This window comes from Staurois parvus, unplaced genomic scaffold (genome assembly GCF_062004578.1).
Source record: "Staurois parvus isolate SC_StPar_1 unplaced genomic scaffold, SC_StPar_1.0 ptg000091l, whole genome shotgun sequence".
NCBI lineage: Eukaryota > Metazoa > Chordata > Amphibia > Anura > Ranidae > Staurois > Staurois parvus.
The window spans coordinates 6,819,456-6,838,450 of NW_028317887.1; the positions used below are offsets into that span (position 1 = coordinate 6,819,456).

The window sequence follows — 18,995 nt, forward strand, 5'->3', positions numbered from 1 at the left end:
ATTCAAGATGTCCTGTGAGTAGGCACTGCTGTGTCACACATTTCACAGAGCCTGCCTTCTGCCCTATAGAGTTGCAGAGGAGGAGTTTCAGGAGGGGGAATCAGTATAGGAATCATTGTTTGCAGGCAGCAAGCTACCATGGGATATCTAGTCATTAGAAATTGAAATAAACAGCAGAGGAGAAGCTGCAAAGCATGCAGGGAATCCAAGAAACTGTGGAAAGATGACCAACAGACAGGCAACATGAAAGGAGATTTTTCAAGTAAACCTTTTATTGGATTATCAACTATAACTATAGTTTGTATTGCTATTATATTACTGAAGTTATAAAATAAAAGTGTATGTTGTGACCACAGAACTCATTTAGGAATATTAGAGACACCATAAAATATGTACAGTTAGTCTTAAAATAATTACATGCCTAATTTTGAGCCTTGCCCAGCATGATAGAGTGTTCTGACACCATGTTCTTGTGCAGGTGTCTCCAAACTGCAGCCTGAGGGCTGGATATGACCCTTTGCTACCCTTTATTCAGCCCTTGGGGCACTATTCCTCCCACTGAGACCAACAATGGGGCAGCACTTCTTCCACTGAAACCAATGATGGTGTACTATTCTTCCCACTAATACCAATGATGGGGCACTACTCCTCCTACTGACCATCAACCCTGAGGCCATGTTTATTCTCACTGATGCTGGGACCAGAACATTTTCTATCCTTACTAGCCCTAATCCAGCTCTCCTAAAGTCTAAAGGACTGTATACTGGTCCTTTGTTTGAGAAGCTTTTGTTTGAGAAGTTTTTACAGCCGAGCCTGTAAATTCTGGTCAATGGGGAAGGAAATGGTAGGACTGTGGTTTGAAGAAAACCTTATTTTGACAGACTGACTGTTCATGACCGACATGAACAGATTGGCAACACTGACAAAATGGAGTTCCAACTTTTAGCAGACTACAGCATCACAACTTATTGTTGCCTGAAATATAAAGCGAATACACAGTATAATACAGAGACAATTTTGTGTCATTGCTGCACAATTGGAAGTATTAATATGTAAGCAGAAAACCATTTTGCTATGTCAAAGGTCAGTTATGAGTCACTGCAAAAATATGTATGAATAACAGAAATGTTCTGTTGATTTTCTGTTCAAGGATAACAAAAAACAATCCTTCAATGAATACTCAGATAATAAGAATATCTCTTGAAAAGTAAAGAAAACACTGAAATCCATGGAAATGAATGGACCTCTCTTTACACGACACTTCCAAATGGCCAACGGACATTCTGGGCAACCTGTACTCTCTCCTAAAATACAACATACATTTCATCCAAGGCAGATTTCAAGTCATTCGTCACCATAGTGCAGAATGCAATATAAAAAGACATAAGCTTGCTCCAACAGGCCGTTGGTGACCTAACCATACAGCTCCAGGAGATATCACAGACTCAAACAAAATGTTGGACCACATAGATCACCTGGAAAGGTTCAATACATTGATTGTTGCCAAGCTCACACAGATTCATCTGCAGCTTGAGGATCTTTAGGACAGCAGCCAAGGAAACAATCTGAGAAACAAGGGCTTTCTGGAACCTAATCCAGCCTCACAGCATAAGGTCAGTATCCAGGATATCTTCAGCCAGCTAATAGAAAGCATCAGACCCACTGACATTAAGATAGACAGGGTCCATAGGGACAAATGACAACAGATTCCACATTGTACTATGCCGGGTCCATTTTTTTCACAGTAAACAAGGCGATCCTTTGAAAGACCTGGTAATGGAGTCAAATTATCCTTAATGGTGCACAGCTGCAAATCTTGCCAAATCATTCAAGGAACTCCCCCAGACACTATGCTCCTATGACATGCAAAATATAACACCACCTCAGTTGTAGAAATAGCTATGTCACATGCTTGCCTGGGAAACTCTGTACCAGTGTTGATTGCAAGCAGCGATGCCACTGGAACAGCAGATCTGTATTCACTCATGATCTGTTCAACCAGAAAACATTCAACATAAGCACTAAAGGCCCCCTTGGGTTTAGTATGTCCTCCTTAGCATCTTGAACCATGCAGTCTATACAGAGGGTTTCCCTTGATTTCTTTTTGGATCCAGTGGAGTATTCATGATGGAGGGTGAGAATTTACTCCCTTACTTTTTGTATTGCATCACACCCCCACCCTCTGCCTTCATACAAACTTTAGTTTTCCCCATCTTACATTTTCTTACACCTGTAACAGTCTAACTGACCCCTTTTGTGGCCTCCATGTTCACATTCTGATGTTGTACAATGATCTCTAATCGCATATTTAGGCTTTTCACGATTTTTCTGTTTGTTTAGAGACATGTCCATTGCCATACTGCCTCATTCTGTGAGGCAACTCACATAAGCTTGGTTCTGTCATCTCTGAACCACACACCTACTTTCAGCTGGTATTTGGGTGGTGATCCCTGAAAACTTAATATAAGTCTCAAGGTGGTGGCAGAATACCCACTGGCCCAGGATATGTACACCCAACCTTGATTTTGTTATAATCTCATAGACTCACCTGCCATGCTCAGTATTGCCCCCACAAACTATCCTGAATCTGGACCACTTCTTTTATACTACTACACCTCTCAACTAATCTGATTGGCTTTCTGAGAGCTACTAGTTCATTGAGGCAGAATTCTGCCCATCATAGCTATAACTTCATAGCCTGGAACAGTCTGAAGAATATATTTAAAAATATATATTTTTAAATATATTCTTCAGATTTTTTTAACATATAAAAAAGTCATTTTAACATATATTTCTACATATATTTGTAAATGCATTCCAAAAATGTAGATTTGTATTTTTAAAGACATACAGTATATTTGAAATGTATTGTTAAAAAAAGCATTTCAATATGCAGTATATATACTGCATATCCACTGAACCACCCAAGGGCTAAGTCCTAGCTTGTACAACTTTTGTATTAGATCATTATGTGGAACTGTATCAAATGCCTTGTTGAAATCAAGATATGCTATGTCCACAGCACCACCTTGGTCAAAAACATTGGTAATATAGTAAAAAAATCCAATCAGATTAGTCTGACATGATCTGCCCTCAGTAAAGCCATGCTACTTTGGATCCCGCAAGTTGTGTGCTTTTAAGTGATCAATGATCCTTCTTTTCAGGAGTGATTCTATTAACATCAACACAATCGATGTTAAACTCACTGGCCTGTAATTGCCAGCTTCTACCTTGCTGCCCTTCTTGTGGATAGGTACAATATTAGCTGTCCGCCAGTCATGGGGAACTTCTGTTAGAAGAGATTGATTAAAAAGATCAGTTAATGGTCCAACAACTCTACTTCGAAGTTCTCTTAGAACTCTGGGATGAATACCATCAGGGTTCATTGTTTTATTAACCACTTCCCGACCGGCCGTTGTATATAAACGGCCGGACAGTGGCACTGCAGGGTCGGGTGGCCGTCTATAAACGGCCTCCCCGCACCCTGCTTGTGCGCGCTCCCTGGGAGCGCGCAGCACCGCGATCCAGTGCCCGCTGTGTCCTCCGGACACAGTGAAACACCGATCGTCGGACGGGACCTCTGTACGAGGTCCCGATCATGTGATCACTGATTGGCCAATCAGTGATCACATGCAAAGTAGTAAGCAAGATGTCACTTCTGACATCATTGCTTACTATGTGTGAAATCTGTGAATGATCACAGAGGTCACATGGTACAAGGCTATTCACAACAGCCTTGTACCATGTGACAAGCTATGACCAATCACAGCTCACTCAGTTCTTTTCAATGAGTGCAATGCACACAGAGAGAAGGAGAAATGATTGCTTTTATATCCTATATGGGTGTAAAAGCAATCCGTGTAAAAAAAAAAAAAAAAATCATCACCCCTCACAAGTAGTACAATGTCACCATGGTGACACTGTACTGCTAGGGTGACAGTATGTAAAAAAAAATAAAATAAAATAAAAAATAATAATATAAAAAAATAAAATAATAATATAAAAAAATAAAATAAAAATGTAAACAAAAATGTTTAAAAATTATAATTTTTGCTTATAAACTAATTTGGATTTTTTTTTTTTTTACTAAAAAGATAACGGAATAAATTTTGGCTAATATTTATGATGAAATATTATTTATTTGCAAAATTTTATAAAAAAAACACTTTTTTTCAAATTTTTTGGACATTTCATTTACATAGCAAAAAAAATACAAATCCCAGTGGTGAATAAATACCACCAAAATAAAGCTTTATCTATCTCAAAAATATGGTAAAAAATTCATTTGGGTACAGTGTTGCATGACCGCGCAATTGTCATTCAAAGTGTGATAGCGCTAAAAGCTGAAAATTGCCCTGGTCAGGAAGGGGGTAAAAGTGTCCGGTCTGGAAGTGGTTAATCTTTAACCAAGCCAGTTCCTCCGCTACCTCTGTCTCCGGAAATCCTAAAAATTATCCATCATTACTAGAACCAATATGATTTCCTAACTTATTGTTAGTATAATTTAATAAGTGTTGTGCCCAGTTTTCATTTTAGTTATCCCATCATATTTTTTCTTTCTATCACTAATGTACCTAAAAAAGGTTTTATCTCCTTTCTTAACCTCCCTGGCGGTATGATCATGTCAGGAATTTTGTGCTGAAAGCGGTACCATTTTTTTGCATGGAAATATGTAGTTTTTAATTGTAGGCTGTAATTTTTAGGAATAACTCACTGAAATCTGTCCGAACAAGAGTCTATTAAACATTCCGGATATGATAAAACTTGAAACACAAAATCATAAATTATAATTTAATTAATAATCATAAAAAATAATAATATAATAATAATCAATTTAATTCAATAATATAATCAAACCAAAAACACTGAAATTTGAAATACAGAGGCAAATTCGCACATCGCTGAGCAAAGTCGCAAAATCGTTTTCAGTGTCTGATGACGAATTTCCCCACAAATCATTATCACTCAATTCTGCAAGTGGTTCTGATTTACTATCGCTGTTCTAAAACCGCTTTTGATGTAAAGGGACGCTTTTTGGCCGCCATGGACTTTTCTAAGTTTCCAGGCAGAAAGAACAGTCAAAATGCAGGCAGGGCACAGGACAAAGCAGTGGGGACAAAATGTATGTGAAATGCAGTGAAAAAGCAATGACAGCAAAAATGTCATTTTTTAAAAATTTCAAATTTCCCGCCGGTTCCGCCGCCCGAACGTTCCGACGTCACGGGGACCGGAACACGGAAGTCAGATGCCGGCATCGGCCGGAGGAGATGGACGGGGACGCTGCAGGGGACACATCGTGGGAGCGAAGGACAAGGTAAGTGCTGCAGGGACCCCCAGAGAACGCTGCATGGTAAGCCCGAGTGTAGCTCGGGGTTACCGTTCTTGGTATAGAAATTCTACCCCGAGCTACACTCGGGAAAACCGCTAAGGAGGTTAATAGATTTAGCAATTTCCTCCTCTTTCTGTGCTTTGGCAGTGCTGATAATATGTTTGGCCCCCTTTTGTCTATTCATATACTCTTCTCTGTCAGCTACTCCTCCTGTTTCCTTGAATCTCCTATATGCTGATTTTTTTCCCTTTACTATTCTACTTATCTCTGCAGTGAACCATATTGTTTTTTTCTTCAGTTTATTCTTACTAACTTGTCTGACATATAATCTAATTGCCTCCAGGATGATAGACTTTAACAGTGCCCAATGATTACTTACTCCTGTCGTTTTACTCCAACCTTTCAATTCATTTTTTAGATATGTACCCATTTCAGCAAAATCCATCTTTTTGAAGTCTAAAACTTTTTGTTTCTGTATATGAATTTTCAGTTCTTATTTTAATATCAAACCAAAGATGTTGGTGATCACTAGAACCCAAATTTTCTCCCACCTCAACATTAGATAGTCGATCTTCATTTGTCAGTACTAAGACTAGAATATGATCACCTCAGGTGGACTTTTTACTGTTTTAGAGAAAGTCCATTCAGTGCTTTGATTACATCCCTGCTCCTGCTTGTAATAGCAGTTTGAGAATTCCAGTTAATGTCAGGCATGTTGAAGTCACCCATAATCAAAACCTCCCCCTTCATTGCCATTTGAATAATTTTGTCAAACAACAAGTTATAATCTTCAGTCTGTCCTGGGGTCTGTGTATTACACCAATTGTAAGGGAAGATTCCTCTCTGGTTGGAAGGCAGACCCAGAATGTTTCCAGTATTTAATTTGTTTTTTGAATTAATGTTAGCCTTATGTTATTTTTGACATATATGGCAACTCCACCTCCCCTCTTCCCTACTCTGTCTTTCCTGTATAGTGTATACCCTGGTATAGTTATTTCCCAGTCATTTGAATCCTTGAACCACGTCTCTGTAATTGCGACAAGGTCCAAGTTGTCCTTAGACATAAGCTCACAAAGCTTGTTGCCTAAACTACGAGCATTAGTGCACATGGCATGACAAACACTGCTATCTACTGCTTCATTCTTACTACCAGAAACTTTAACTGAAGTGGCCACTCCATCAGCCCAGTCCTTAGCAACACAAGCACTCACATTTGTTTCAGCCTGCTGGGGACAGAAATGACCTTAAACAATTACAACTCTACTCCCATTTCTCAGTTTAAATGCATGTCCAAAAAACTCCTAAATTTCATACTAAGAAGCTCAGCGCACTTGTGTGAGGGATGCAGACCATTTCTTTTGTACAGCTCAAAGTCAGACCACCTGATAGCATCATGACTAACATAACCAAAACCTTAAGCTTTGCACCAATCCTTTAACCAAACATTTAACTTGCTATACAAAGTACTTTCTCTTGTTGTCCATTATACACAGGTAAGACCTCCAAAAATGTAACAGTACACCCTAACTGTTGAAGATATTGTCCCAAATACTGAAACTCTGTACAGAACACATATCATTCTGGGACAAATAATTTGTGCCAAGGTGCACGACAACATGAACATTGCACTCTTCACTAGCTTTTATGCCAATTTTTAGAATACGCCTTTTATCTCTCCTAACAGTAGTACCAGGTAAACATCTAATGTCCTTTGACACTTCCACATGAGTTCCTAAAGAAACTCTTACAATTGAATCACCAAGAAGAAGATGGCTTCTCCTTTTAGGATCTTTTTCCACAACACTTGCCTGGAATGGAACCTCAGATTAAACATTTAGTTTTGGCAAAGTAATTTTTCTCTTAGGGTCCTCCTTCCTTTGCTTACAATCAGCAACATTTGCAACCTTTGTATCTGCTTCTAGCTCAAAAAAATCACTATAGGAGTTATGCAGTGTCACACCAAAAGCTACATGTTTATGGTCCACAGGCCTTACTCTTTCTGACCCAACAGTTGTCCACACTGCCCTTCTACTGCACAGTTTTTGAGGAAGAAGTGTTTTTTTGCAGGGCAGCTCAACAGAACAAATTGGCTTAGACAACCTCCTGATCTCAGACTGCAGTGAACCAACCAATGAATTTAGACAAGAAATGTCATCACGTAGGCTAGAAATCTGCATACAAATCAGACAGCATTCCAGTTCCCAAAAAGCACCAAGTTCTAAGCAGAAATAGTTGGCTGTTTCCAAACTCCTGCTGTTTTCAAACTACTGCTGTTCAAACTATGCAATTTTGTCCTGCTGCATTTCTGTACTGCTGCACTTCCAACAAGCAAAGTCTACAGAGTAATGTCTAAAAATACCAAGAATCAGGATATAAGTTATTACCTAGTTGATACAGAATGCAACAGGCACTTCACATTATATTCATGAACAAGTCAGATTGCTGCTGGAAATGTGGGACTTCTCCAGCTAATCTACATAATATCTTCTGCTGCTGCCCTAAATAGGGACATTTTTGGGGCCAACTATGTCCTATCATCTAAAAGTTTACTGCTAATCCAGTATCCAAAACCCAGCTTTTTTCCTAGGACACCATGACATCTTCCCCATCAAAAGATCTGTCACAGCACTTTGAAAATAAACCTCCCTGCATAGTTTCAAACACTGGTTTGGCAGAACCAATGATATCAAATTTATGGAGGAATTCACCAGCTCTCTTCAGGGGACAGATCTGAAACTGATTTGAATCTGTGAATTCTATTTATGCCTCACTCAGTATTCAGTCACACCATGAGCAAACACCAGTTTGTCTCCCCCCCATCCCCTTCTCTTCCCTTTTTTCTTTACCCTCAACCCTACACTTACCTTGCTGGCCCCATTACTAGAGATGAGCGAAGAAATGAAAAATTCGATTCGACTGATTCGGCGAATTCGTGGACAATATTCGATTCGAGTCGAATAAATTCGCTGTGAATTTAACTTAAAAAAGGGTGTTTCTAGGCTTCAGAGAGACTTAATATTAGTGCAGAACACTGTACCTTTAATTTAAATGCCCTTGGAGTCTGCTGGGGAAGAGAAATAATACTGTCAGTCAGTATGACATGCAGATGAGTGCCGTCGATCTTAGAATCACCGCACACTTCACTCATTTGGGCAGTCACGGGGCCAAAACCAGAGTGTGGAGCCACAGTGTGGCGGTGGAGGCAGCAGCAATGGGAGGCCATACAGCACCCTATGACAAAAATGGAAACCACCAGCAGTGTGAGGAGACCTGAAAGTGGCACATGGCAGAGTGTGGCGATAGAGACAGCAGCAATGGGAGGCCGTACAGGGACCCATGACACACTCTGGACCTGGCAGCAGCATGAGGAGGCGGTACAGGGGCCCATGACAGATTACGGGCCTGGCAGCAGCATGAGGAGTCGGTACAGGGGCCCATGGCAGATTACGGGCCTGGCAGCAGCAATGGGAGGCCGTACAGGGACCCATGACACACTCTGGACCTGGCAGCAGCATGGGGAGGCGGTACAGGGGCCCATGACAGATTACGGGCCTGGCAGCAGCATGAGGAGTCGGTACGGGGGCCCATGACACACTCTGGACCTGGCAGCAGCATGAGGAGGCGGTACAGGGGCGCATGACAGATTACGAGCCTGGCAGCAGCAACTTGGACAGGAGGACGTTCAGCTTCTGCACCGTCGGGTGCGTGCTCGCAAACTGTTGTCTCTTGGAAACGGATTCCAAGAAAGACTGCTGACGGAATCCGTGAAGAGGAGTAGCAGGAGAAGGAGCATCTGAACGAGCGGAATATGCCAACAAGCGACAACAGTGGCCCATGACAGATTACGGGCCTGGCAGCAGCATGAGGAGTCGGTACGGGGGCCCATGGCAGATTACGGGCCTGGCAGCAGCTATGGGAGGCCCGTAATCTGCCAGCACCCTATGACAAAAAATGGAACCCACCAGCAGTGTGAGGAGACCTGAAAGTGGCACATGGCAGAGTGTGGCGATGGAGACAGCAGCAATGGGAGGCCGTACAGGGACCCATGAGAGACTCTGGACCTGGCAGCAGCATGAGGAGGCGGTATAGGGGCCCATGGCAGATTAGGGGCCTGGCAGCAGCTATGGGAGGCCCGTAATCTGCCAGCACCCTATGACAAAAAATGGAACACACCAGCAGTGTGAGGAGACCTGAAAGTGGCACATGGCAGAGTGTGGCGATGGAGGCAGCAGCAATGGGAGGCCGTACAGGGACCCATGAGAGACTCTGGACTTGGCAGCAGCATGAGGAGGCGGTATAGGGGCCCATGGCAGATTAGGGGCCTGGCAGCAGCTATGGGAGGCCCGTAATCTGCCAGCACCCTATGACAAAAAATGGAACACACCAGCAGTGTGAGGAGACCTGAAAGTGGCACATGTTTGGGGCATGATTCATGGCGGATTTAGTCAGTTGTGTCAGGAACTGGTGGTTTGAAATCCAGACTAATCCACGCCTGATTCATTTTCACAAACGTGAGTCTCTCCACACTTTGGGTGGACAGTCGTGTCCTCCGCGGAGTTGCAATACCTCCTGCCGCACTAAACACGCGCTCCGATGCCACGCTACTGGCCGGGCATGACAGCCTTTCAAGGGCAAATTCAGCTAGTTGGGGCCAAAGGTCAAGTTTCGTTGCCCAGTAGTCAAGGGGATTGTCTACCTCGGTTGGCAGGGTGCTGTCCAAGTAGGCCTAAGCCTGTTGTTTGAGGTCCTGCTCCAGGTCCACCTGATGCTGCTGCTGCTGCTGCGGCTGGTTAGTAGTTTCCTCACTGCGCTGGTGAAGAAAGCTACTCATCATCGACTGCAGACTGAGGCAGCCGCTGCTGGTGGAGCTGCCACTGCTCCTACCACCCCACCCCTCCCCTGCTGCCATGGCAGCGGAACACGAGCGCACAGGGCCCACAGTGTCTGAGGATGGACGTTGGCGCAGACAGGCAGAGACCAGCTGACTACATAGGTGTTTTTTATAGTACGTTATTTTGGCCTCCCTCTCAGCAGGTGTGAAAAAGGCCACCATTTTTGAACGGTAGCGAGGGTCCAACAAGGTGGACAGCCAAAAGTCATCCCTCTGTCTGATGGTTATTATTCGGCTGTCGCTACGCAAGCAACCGAGCATGCTATGGGCCATTTGTGCCAAGGAATGCGAGGGACTCCCTGCCTCCATCTCCACAGCATACTGCCACGGTGCGTCTAGGTCCTCTGTCTCCTCTTCCTCCTCCTCTACCAGATGCTCCTGCTCCTCCACTCCTGTCCGCTGAGTGGAAAAACCACCCATTTCACTCAATAATTCCTGAGCACCAATGTCCTCCTCTACCTCCTCCTCTTCTTCCAGTCCTGCCCCCACAGGGGCCATGTGGCGTTGAGATCTGTGCGCCACGTCTACCGCACCCTGACCAGCCATTGTTAACAGCATTTGTTCCAGGACGTGCAACAGAGGAATGACGTCGTTCATCCCATAGTCCTGCCGACTCACGAATAGCGTGGCCTCCTCAAAGGGCCTGAGCAAGCGCAGGTGTCACGCATGAGCTGCCAATGGCTGACATCTAAGTTACACAGGGAGTACCTTTATCTGCTTTTAACATCAGGAAATCTGTGATGGCCTTTTGCTGTTCGTAAAGGCGGTCTAACATATGTAGGGTTGAATTCCACCTTGTTGCAACGTCACAGCATGAGGAGTCGGTATAGGGGCCCATGGCAGATTAGGGGCCTGGCAGCAGTTATGGGAGGCCCATAATCTGCCAGCACCCTATGACAAAAAATGGAACACACCAGCAGTGTGAGGAGACCTGAAAGTGGCACATGGCAGAGTGTGGCGATGGAGACAGCAGCAATGGGAGGCCGTACAGGGACCCATGAGAGACTCTGGACCTGGCAGCAGCATGAGGAGGCGGTATATAGGGGCCTACGGCAGATTAGGGGCCTGGCAGCAGCTATAGGAGGCCCGTAATCTGCCAGCACCCTATGTCAAAAAATTCAACACACCAGCAGTGTGTGAGGAGACCTGAAAGTGGCACATGGCAGAGTGTGGCGATGGAGACAGCAGCAATGGGAGGCCGTACAGGGACCCATGACAGACTCTGGACTTGGCAGCAGCATGAGGAGGCGGTATATAGGGGCTTATGGCAGATTAGGGGCCTGGCAGCAGCTATAGGAGGCCCGTAATCTGCCAGCACCCTATGTCAAAAAATTCAACACACCAGCAGTGTGAGGAGACCTGAAAGTGGCACATGGCAGAGTGTGGCGATGGAGACAGCAGCAATGGGAGGCCGTACAGGGACCCATGACAGACTCTGAACTTGGCAGCAGCATGAGGAGGCGTTATATAGGGGCCCATGGCAGATTAGGGGCCTGGCAGCAGCTATGTGAGGCCCGTAATCTGCCTGCACCCTATGTCAAAAAATTTAACACACCAGCAGTGTGAAGAGACCTGAAAGTGGCACATGGCAGCAGAGTGTGGCGATGGAGACAGCAGCAATGGGAGGCCGTACAGGGACCATGACAGACTCTGGACTTGGCAGCAGCATGAGGAGGCGGTATATAGGGGCCCATGGCAGATTAGGGGCCTGGCAGCAGCTATGTGAGGCCCGTAATCTGCCTGCACCCTATGTCAAAAAATTTAACACACCAGCAGTGTGAAGAGACCTGAAAGTGGCACATGGCAGCAGAGTGTGGCGATGGAGACAGCAGCAATGGGAGGCCGTACAGGGACCCATGACAGACTCTGGACTTGGCAGCAGCATGAGGAGGCGGTATATAGGGGCCCATGGCAGATTAGGGGCCTGGCAGCAGCTATGTGAGGCCCGTTATCTTGCAGCACCCTATGTCAAAAAATTTAACACACCAGCAGTGTGAAGAGACCTGAAAGTGGCACATGGCAGCAGAGTGTGGCGATGGAGACAGCAGCAATGGGAGGCCGTACAGGGACCCATGAGAGACTCTGGACCTGGCAGCAGCATGAGGAGGCGGTATATTGGGGCCCATGGCAGATTAGGGGCCTGGCAGCAGCTATGTGAGGCCCGTTATCTTGCAGCACCCTATGTCAAAAAATTTTACACACCAGCAGTGTGAAGAGACCTGAAAGTGGCACATGGCAGCAGAGTGTGGCGATGGAGACAGCAGCAATGGGAGGCCGTACAGGGACCCATGAGAGACTCTGGACCTGGCAGCAGCAGGAGGAGGTGGTATATAGGGGCCCATGGCAGATTAGGGGCCTGGCAGCAGCTATGTGAGGCCCGTAATCTGCCTGCACCCTATGTCAAAAAATTTAACACACCAGCAGTGTGAAGAGACCTGAAAGTGGCACATGGCAGCAGAGTGTGGCGATGGAGACAGCAGCAATGGGAGGCCGTACAGGGACCATGACAGACTCTGGACTTGGCAGCAGCATGAGGAGGCGGTATATAGGGGCCCATGGCAGATTAGGGGCCTGGCAGCAGCTATGTGAGGCCCGTAATCTGCCAGCACCCTATGTCAAAAAATTTAACACACCAGCAGTGTGAAGAGACCTGAAAGTGGCACATGGCAGCAGAGTGTGGCGATGGAGACAGCAGCAATGGGAGGCCGTACAGGGACCATGACAGACTCTGGACTTGGCAGCAGCATGAGGAGGCGGTATATAGGGGCCCATGGCAGATTAGGGGCCTGGCAGCAGCTATGTGAGGCCCGTTATCTTGCAGCACCCTATGTCAAAAAATTTAACACACCAGCAGTGTGAAGAGACCTGAAAGTGGCACATGGCAGCAGAGTGTGGCGATGGAGACAGCAGCAATGGGAGGCCGTACAGGGACCCATGAGAGACTCTGGACCTGGCAGCAGCAGGAGGAGGCGGTATATAGGGGCCCATGGCAGATTAGGGGCCTGGCAGCAGCTATGTGAGGCCCGTAATCTGCCTGCACCCTATGTCAAAAAATTTAACACACCAGCAGTGTGAAGAGACCTGAAAGTGGCACATGGCAGCAGAGTGTGGCGATGGAGACAGCAGCAATGGGAGGCCGTACAGGGACCCATGACAGACTCTGAACTTGGCAGCAGCATGAGGAGGCGGTATATAGGGGCCCATGGCAGATTAGGGGCCTGGCAGCAGCTATGTGAGGCCCGTAATCTGCCTGCACCCTATGTCAAAAAATTTAACACACCAGCAGTGTGAAGAGACCTGAAAGTGGCACATGGCAGCAGAGTGTGGCGATGGAGACAGCAGCAATGGGAGGCCGTACAGGGACCATGACAGACTCTGGACTTGGCAGCAGCATGAGGAGGCGGTATATAGGGGCCCATGGCAGATTAGGGGCCTGGCAGCAGCTATGTGAGGCCCGTAATCTGCCAGCACCCTATGTCAAAAAATTTAACACACCAGCAGTGTGAAGAGACCTGAAAGTGGCACATGGCAGCAGAGTGTGGCGATGGAGACAGCAGCAATGGGAGGCCGTACAGGGACCCATGAGAGACTCTGGACCTGGCAGCAGCAGGAGGAGGCGGTATATAGGGGCCCATGGCAGATTAGGGGCCTGGCAGCAGCTATGTGAGGCCCGTAATCTGCCTGCACCCTATGTCAAAAAATTTAACACACCAGCAGTGTGAAGAGACCTGAAAGTGGCACATGGCAGCAGAGTGTGGCGATGGAGACAGCAGCAATGGGAGGCCGTACAGGGACCCATGAGAGACTCTGGACCTGGCAGCAGCAGGAGGAGGCGGTATATAGGGGCCCATGGCAGATTAGGGGCCTGGCAGCAGCTATGTGAGGCCCGTAATCTGCCTGCACCCTATGTCAAAAAATTTAACACACCAGCAGTGTGAAGAGACCTGAAAGTGGCACATGGCAGCAGAGTGTGGCGATGGAGACAGCAGCAATGGGAGGCCGTACAGGGACCCATGAGAGACTCTGGACCTGGCAGCAGCAGGAGGAGGCGGTATATAGGGGCCCATGGCAGATTAGGGGCCTGGCAGCAGCTATGTGAGGCCCGTAATCTGCCTGCACCCTATGTCAAAAAATTTAACACACCAGCAGTGTGAAGAGACCTGAAAGTGGCACATGGCAGCAGAGTGTGGCGATGGAGACAGCAGCAATGGGAGGCCGTACAGGGACCATGACAGACTCTGGACTTGGCAGCAGCATGAGGAGGCGGTATATAGGGGCCCATGGCAGATTAGGGGCCTGGCAGCAGCTATGTGAGGCCCGTTATCTTGCAGCACCCTATGTCAAAAAATTTAACACACCAGCAGTGTGAAGAGACCTGAAAGTGGCACATGGCAGCAGAGTGTGGCGATGGAGACAGCAGCAATGGGAGGCCGTACAGGGACCCATGAGAGACTCTGGACCTGGCAGCAGCAGGAGGAGGCGGTATATAGGGGCCCATGGCAGATTAGGGGCCTGGCAGCAGCTATGTGAGGCCCGTAATCTGCCTGCACCCTATGTCAAAAAATTTAACACACCAGCAGTGTGAAGAGACCTGAAAGTGGCACATGGCAGCAGAGTGTGGCGATGGAGACAGCAGCAATGGGAGGCCGTACAGGGACCATGACAGACTCTGGACTTGGCAGCAGCATGAGGAGGCGGTATATAGGGGCCCATGGCAGATTAGGGGCCTGGCAGCAGCTATGTGAGGCCCGTAATCTGCCAGCACCCTATGTCAAAAAATTTAACACACCAGCAGTGTGAAGAGACCTGAAAGTGGCACATGGCAGCAGAGTGTGGCGATGGAGACAGCAGCAATGGGAGGCCGTACAGGGACCCATGAGAGACTCTGGACCTGGCAGCAGCAGGAGGAGGCGGTATATAGGGGCCCATGGCAGATTAGGGGCCTGGCAGCAGCTATGTGAGGCCCGTAATCTGCCTGCACCCTATGTCAAAAAATTTAACACACCAGCAGTGTGAAGAGACCTGAAAGTGGCACATGGCAGCAGAGTGTGGCGATGGAGACAGCAGCAATGGGAGGCCGTACAGGGACCCATGAGAGACTCTGGACCTGGCAGCAGCAGGAGGAGGCGGTATATAGGGGCCCATGGCAGATTAGGGGCCTGGCAGCAGCTATGTGAGGCCCGTAATCTGCCTGCACCCTATGTCAAAAAATTTAACACACCAGCAGTGTGAAGAGACCTGAAAGTGGCACATGGCAGCAGAGTGTGGCGATGGAGACAGCAGCAATGGGAGGCCGTACAGGGACCCATGAGAGACTCTGGACCTGGCAGCAGCAGGAGGAGGCGGTATATAGGGGCCCATGGCAGATTAGGGGCCTGGCAGCAGCTATGTGAGGCCCGTAATCTGCCTGCACCCTATGTCAAAAAATTTAACACACCAGCAGTGTGAAGAGACCTGAAAGTGGCACATGGCAGCAGAGTGTGGCGATGGAGACAGCAGCAATGGGAGGCCGTACAGGGACCATGACAGACTCTGGACTTGGCAGCAGCATGAGGAGGCGGTATATAGGGGCCCATGGCAGATTAGGGGCCTGGCAGCAGCTATGTGAGGCCCGTTATCTTGCAGCACCCTATGTCAAAAAATTTAACACACCAGCAGTGTGAAGAGACCTGAAAGTGGCACATGGCAGCAGAGTGTGGCGATGGAGACAGCAGCAATGGGAGGCCGTACAGGGACCCATGAGAGACTCTGGACCTGGCAGCAGCAGGAGGAGGCGGTATATAGGGGCCCATGGCAGATTAGGGGCCTGGCAGCAGCTATGTGAGGCCCGTAATCTGCCTGCACCCTATGTCAAAAAATTTAACACACCAGCAGTGTGAAGAGACCTGAAAGTGGCACATGGCAGCAGAGTGTGGCGATGGAGACAGCAGCAATGGGAGGCCGTACAGGGACCCATGACAGACTCTGAACTTGGCAGCAGCATGAGGAGGCGGTATATAGGGGCCCATGGCAGATTAGGGGCCTGGCAGCAGCTATGTGAGGCCCGTAATCTGCCTGCACCCTATGTCAAAAAATTTAACACACCAGCAGTGTGAAGAGACCTGAAAGTGGCACATGGCAGCAGAGTGTGGCGATGGAGACAGCAGCAATGGGAGGCCGTACAGGGACCATGACAGACTCTGGACTTGGCAGCAGCATGAGGAGGCGGTATATAGGGGCCCATGGCAGATTAGGGGCCTGGCAGCAGCTATGTGAGGCCCGTTATCTTGCAGCACCCTATGTCAAAAAATTTAACACACCAGCAGTGTGAAGAGACCTGAAAGTGGCACATGGCAGCAGAGTGTGGCGATGGAGACAGCAGCAATGGGAGGCCGTACAGGGACCCATGAGAGACTCTGGACCTGGCAGCAGCAGGAGGAGGCGGTATATAGGGGCCCATGGCAGATTAGGGGCCTGGCAGCAGCTATGTGAGGCCCGTAATCTGCCTGCACCCTATGTCAAAAAATTTAACACACCAGCAGTGTGAAGAGACCTGAAAGTGGCACATGGCAGCAGAGTGTGGCGATGGAGACAGCAGCAATGGGAGGCCGTACAGGGACCATGACAGACTCTGGACTTGGCAGCAGCATGAGGAGGCGGTATATAGGGGCCCATGGCAGATTAGGGGCCTGGCAGCAGCTATGTGAGGCCCGTAATCTGCCAGCACCCTATGTCAAAAAATTTAACACACCAGCAGTGTGAAGAGACCTGAAAGTGGCACATGGCAGCAGAGTGTGGCGATGGAGACAGCAGCAATGGGAGGCCGTACAGGGACCCATGAGAGACTCTGGACCTGGCAGCAGCAGGAGGAGGCGGTATATAGGGGCCCATGGCAGATTAGGGGCCTGGCAGCAGCTATGTGAGGCCCGTAATCTGCCTGCACCCTATGTCAAAAAATTTAACACACCAGCAGTGTGAAGAGACCTGAAAGTGGCACATGGCAGCAGAGTGTGGCGATGGAGACAGCAGCAATGGGAGGCCGTACAGGGACCCATGAGAGACTCTGGACCTGGCAGCAGCAGGAGGAGGCGGTATATAGGGGCCCATGGCAGATTAGGGGCCTGGCAGCAGCTATGTGAGGCCCGTAATCTGCCTGCACCCTATGTCAAAAAATTTAACACACCAGCAGTGTGAAGAGACCTGAAAGTGGCACATGGCAGCAGAGTGTGGCGATGGAGACAGCAGCAATGGGAGGCCGTACAGGGACCCATGAGAGACTCTGGACCTGGCAGCAGCAGGAGGAGGCGGTATATAGGGGCCCATGGCAGATTAGGGGCCTGGCAGCAGCTATGTGAGGCCCGTAATCTGCCTGCACCCTATGTCAAAAAATTTAACACACCAGCAGTGTGAAGAGACCTGAAAGTGGCACATGGCAGCAGAGTGTGGCGATGGAGACAGCAGCAATGGGAGGCCGTACAGGGACCATGACAGACTCTGGACTTGGCAGCAGCATGAGGAGGCGGTATATAGGGGCCCATGGCAGATTAGGGGCCTGGCAGCAGCTATGTGAGGCCCGTTATCTTGCAGCACCCTATGTCAAAAAATTTAACACACCAGCAGTGTGAAGAGACCTGAAAGTGGCACATGGCAGCAGAGTGTGGCGATGGAGACAGCAGCAATGGGAGGCCGTACAGGGACCCATGAGAGACTCTGGACCTGGCAGCAGCAGGAGGAGGCGGTATATAGGGGCCCATGGCAGATTAGGGGCCTGGCAGCAGCTATGTGAGGCCCGTAATCTGCCTGCACCCTATGTCAAAAAATTTAACACACCAGCAGTGTGAAGAGACCTGAAAGTGGCACATGGCAGCAGAGTGTGGCGATGGAGACAGCAGCAATGGGAGGCCGTACAGGGACCCATGACAGACTCTGAACTTGGCAGCAGCATGAGGAGGCGGTATATAGGGGCCCATGGCAGATTAGGGGCCTGGCAGCAGCTATGTGAGGCCCGTAATCTGCCTGCACCCTATGTCAAAAAATTTAACACACCAGCAGTGTGAAGAGACCTGAAAGTGGCACATGGCAGCAGAGTGTGGCGATGGAGACAGCAGCAATGGGAGGCCGTACAGGGACCATGACAGACTCTGGACTTGGCAGCAGCATGAGGAGGCGGTATATAGGGGCCCATGGCAGATTAGGGGCCTGGCAGCAGCTATGTGAGGCCCGTTATCTTGCAGCACCCTATGTCAAAAAATTTAACACACCAGCAGTGTGAAGAGACCTGAAAGTGGCACATGGCAGCAGAGTGTGGCGATGGAGACAGCAGCAATGGGAGGCCGTACAGGGACCCATGAGAGACTCTGGACCTGGCAGCAGCAGGAGGAGGCGGTATATAGGGGCCCATGGCAGATTAGGGGCCTGGCAGCAGCTATGTGAGGCCCGTAATCTGCCTGCACCCTATGTCAAAAAATTTAACACACCAGCAGTGTGAAGAGACCTGAAAGTGGCACATGGCAGCAGAGTGTGGCGATGGAGACAGCAGCAATGGGAGGCCGTACAGGGACCCATGAGAGACTCTGGACCTGGCAGCAGCAGGAGGAGGCGGTATATAGGGGCCCATGGCAGATTAGGGGCCTGGCAGCAGCTATGTGAGGCCCGTAATCTGCCTGCACCCTATGTCAAAAAATTTAACACACCAGCAGTGTGAAGAGACCTGAAAGTGGCACATGGCAGCAGAGTGTGGCGATGGAGACAGCAGCAATGGGAGGCCGTACAGGGACCCATGACAGACTCTGAACT

At 48.4% G+C, this 18,995-nt stretch overlaps 1 protein-coding gene across 1 annotated transcript in view; it reads right to left on the minus strand.

The window, feature by feature from the left end:
• LOC149468203 (uncharacterized) overlaps window positions 1-18,995 on the minus strand; it is a 91,205-nt gene that overhangs the window by 14,399 nt on the left and 57,811 nt on the right. The window lies entirely within an intron of this gene.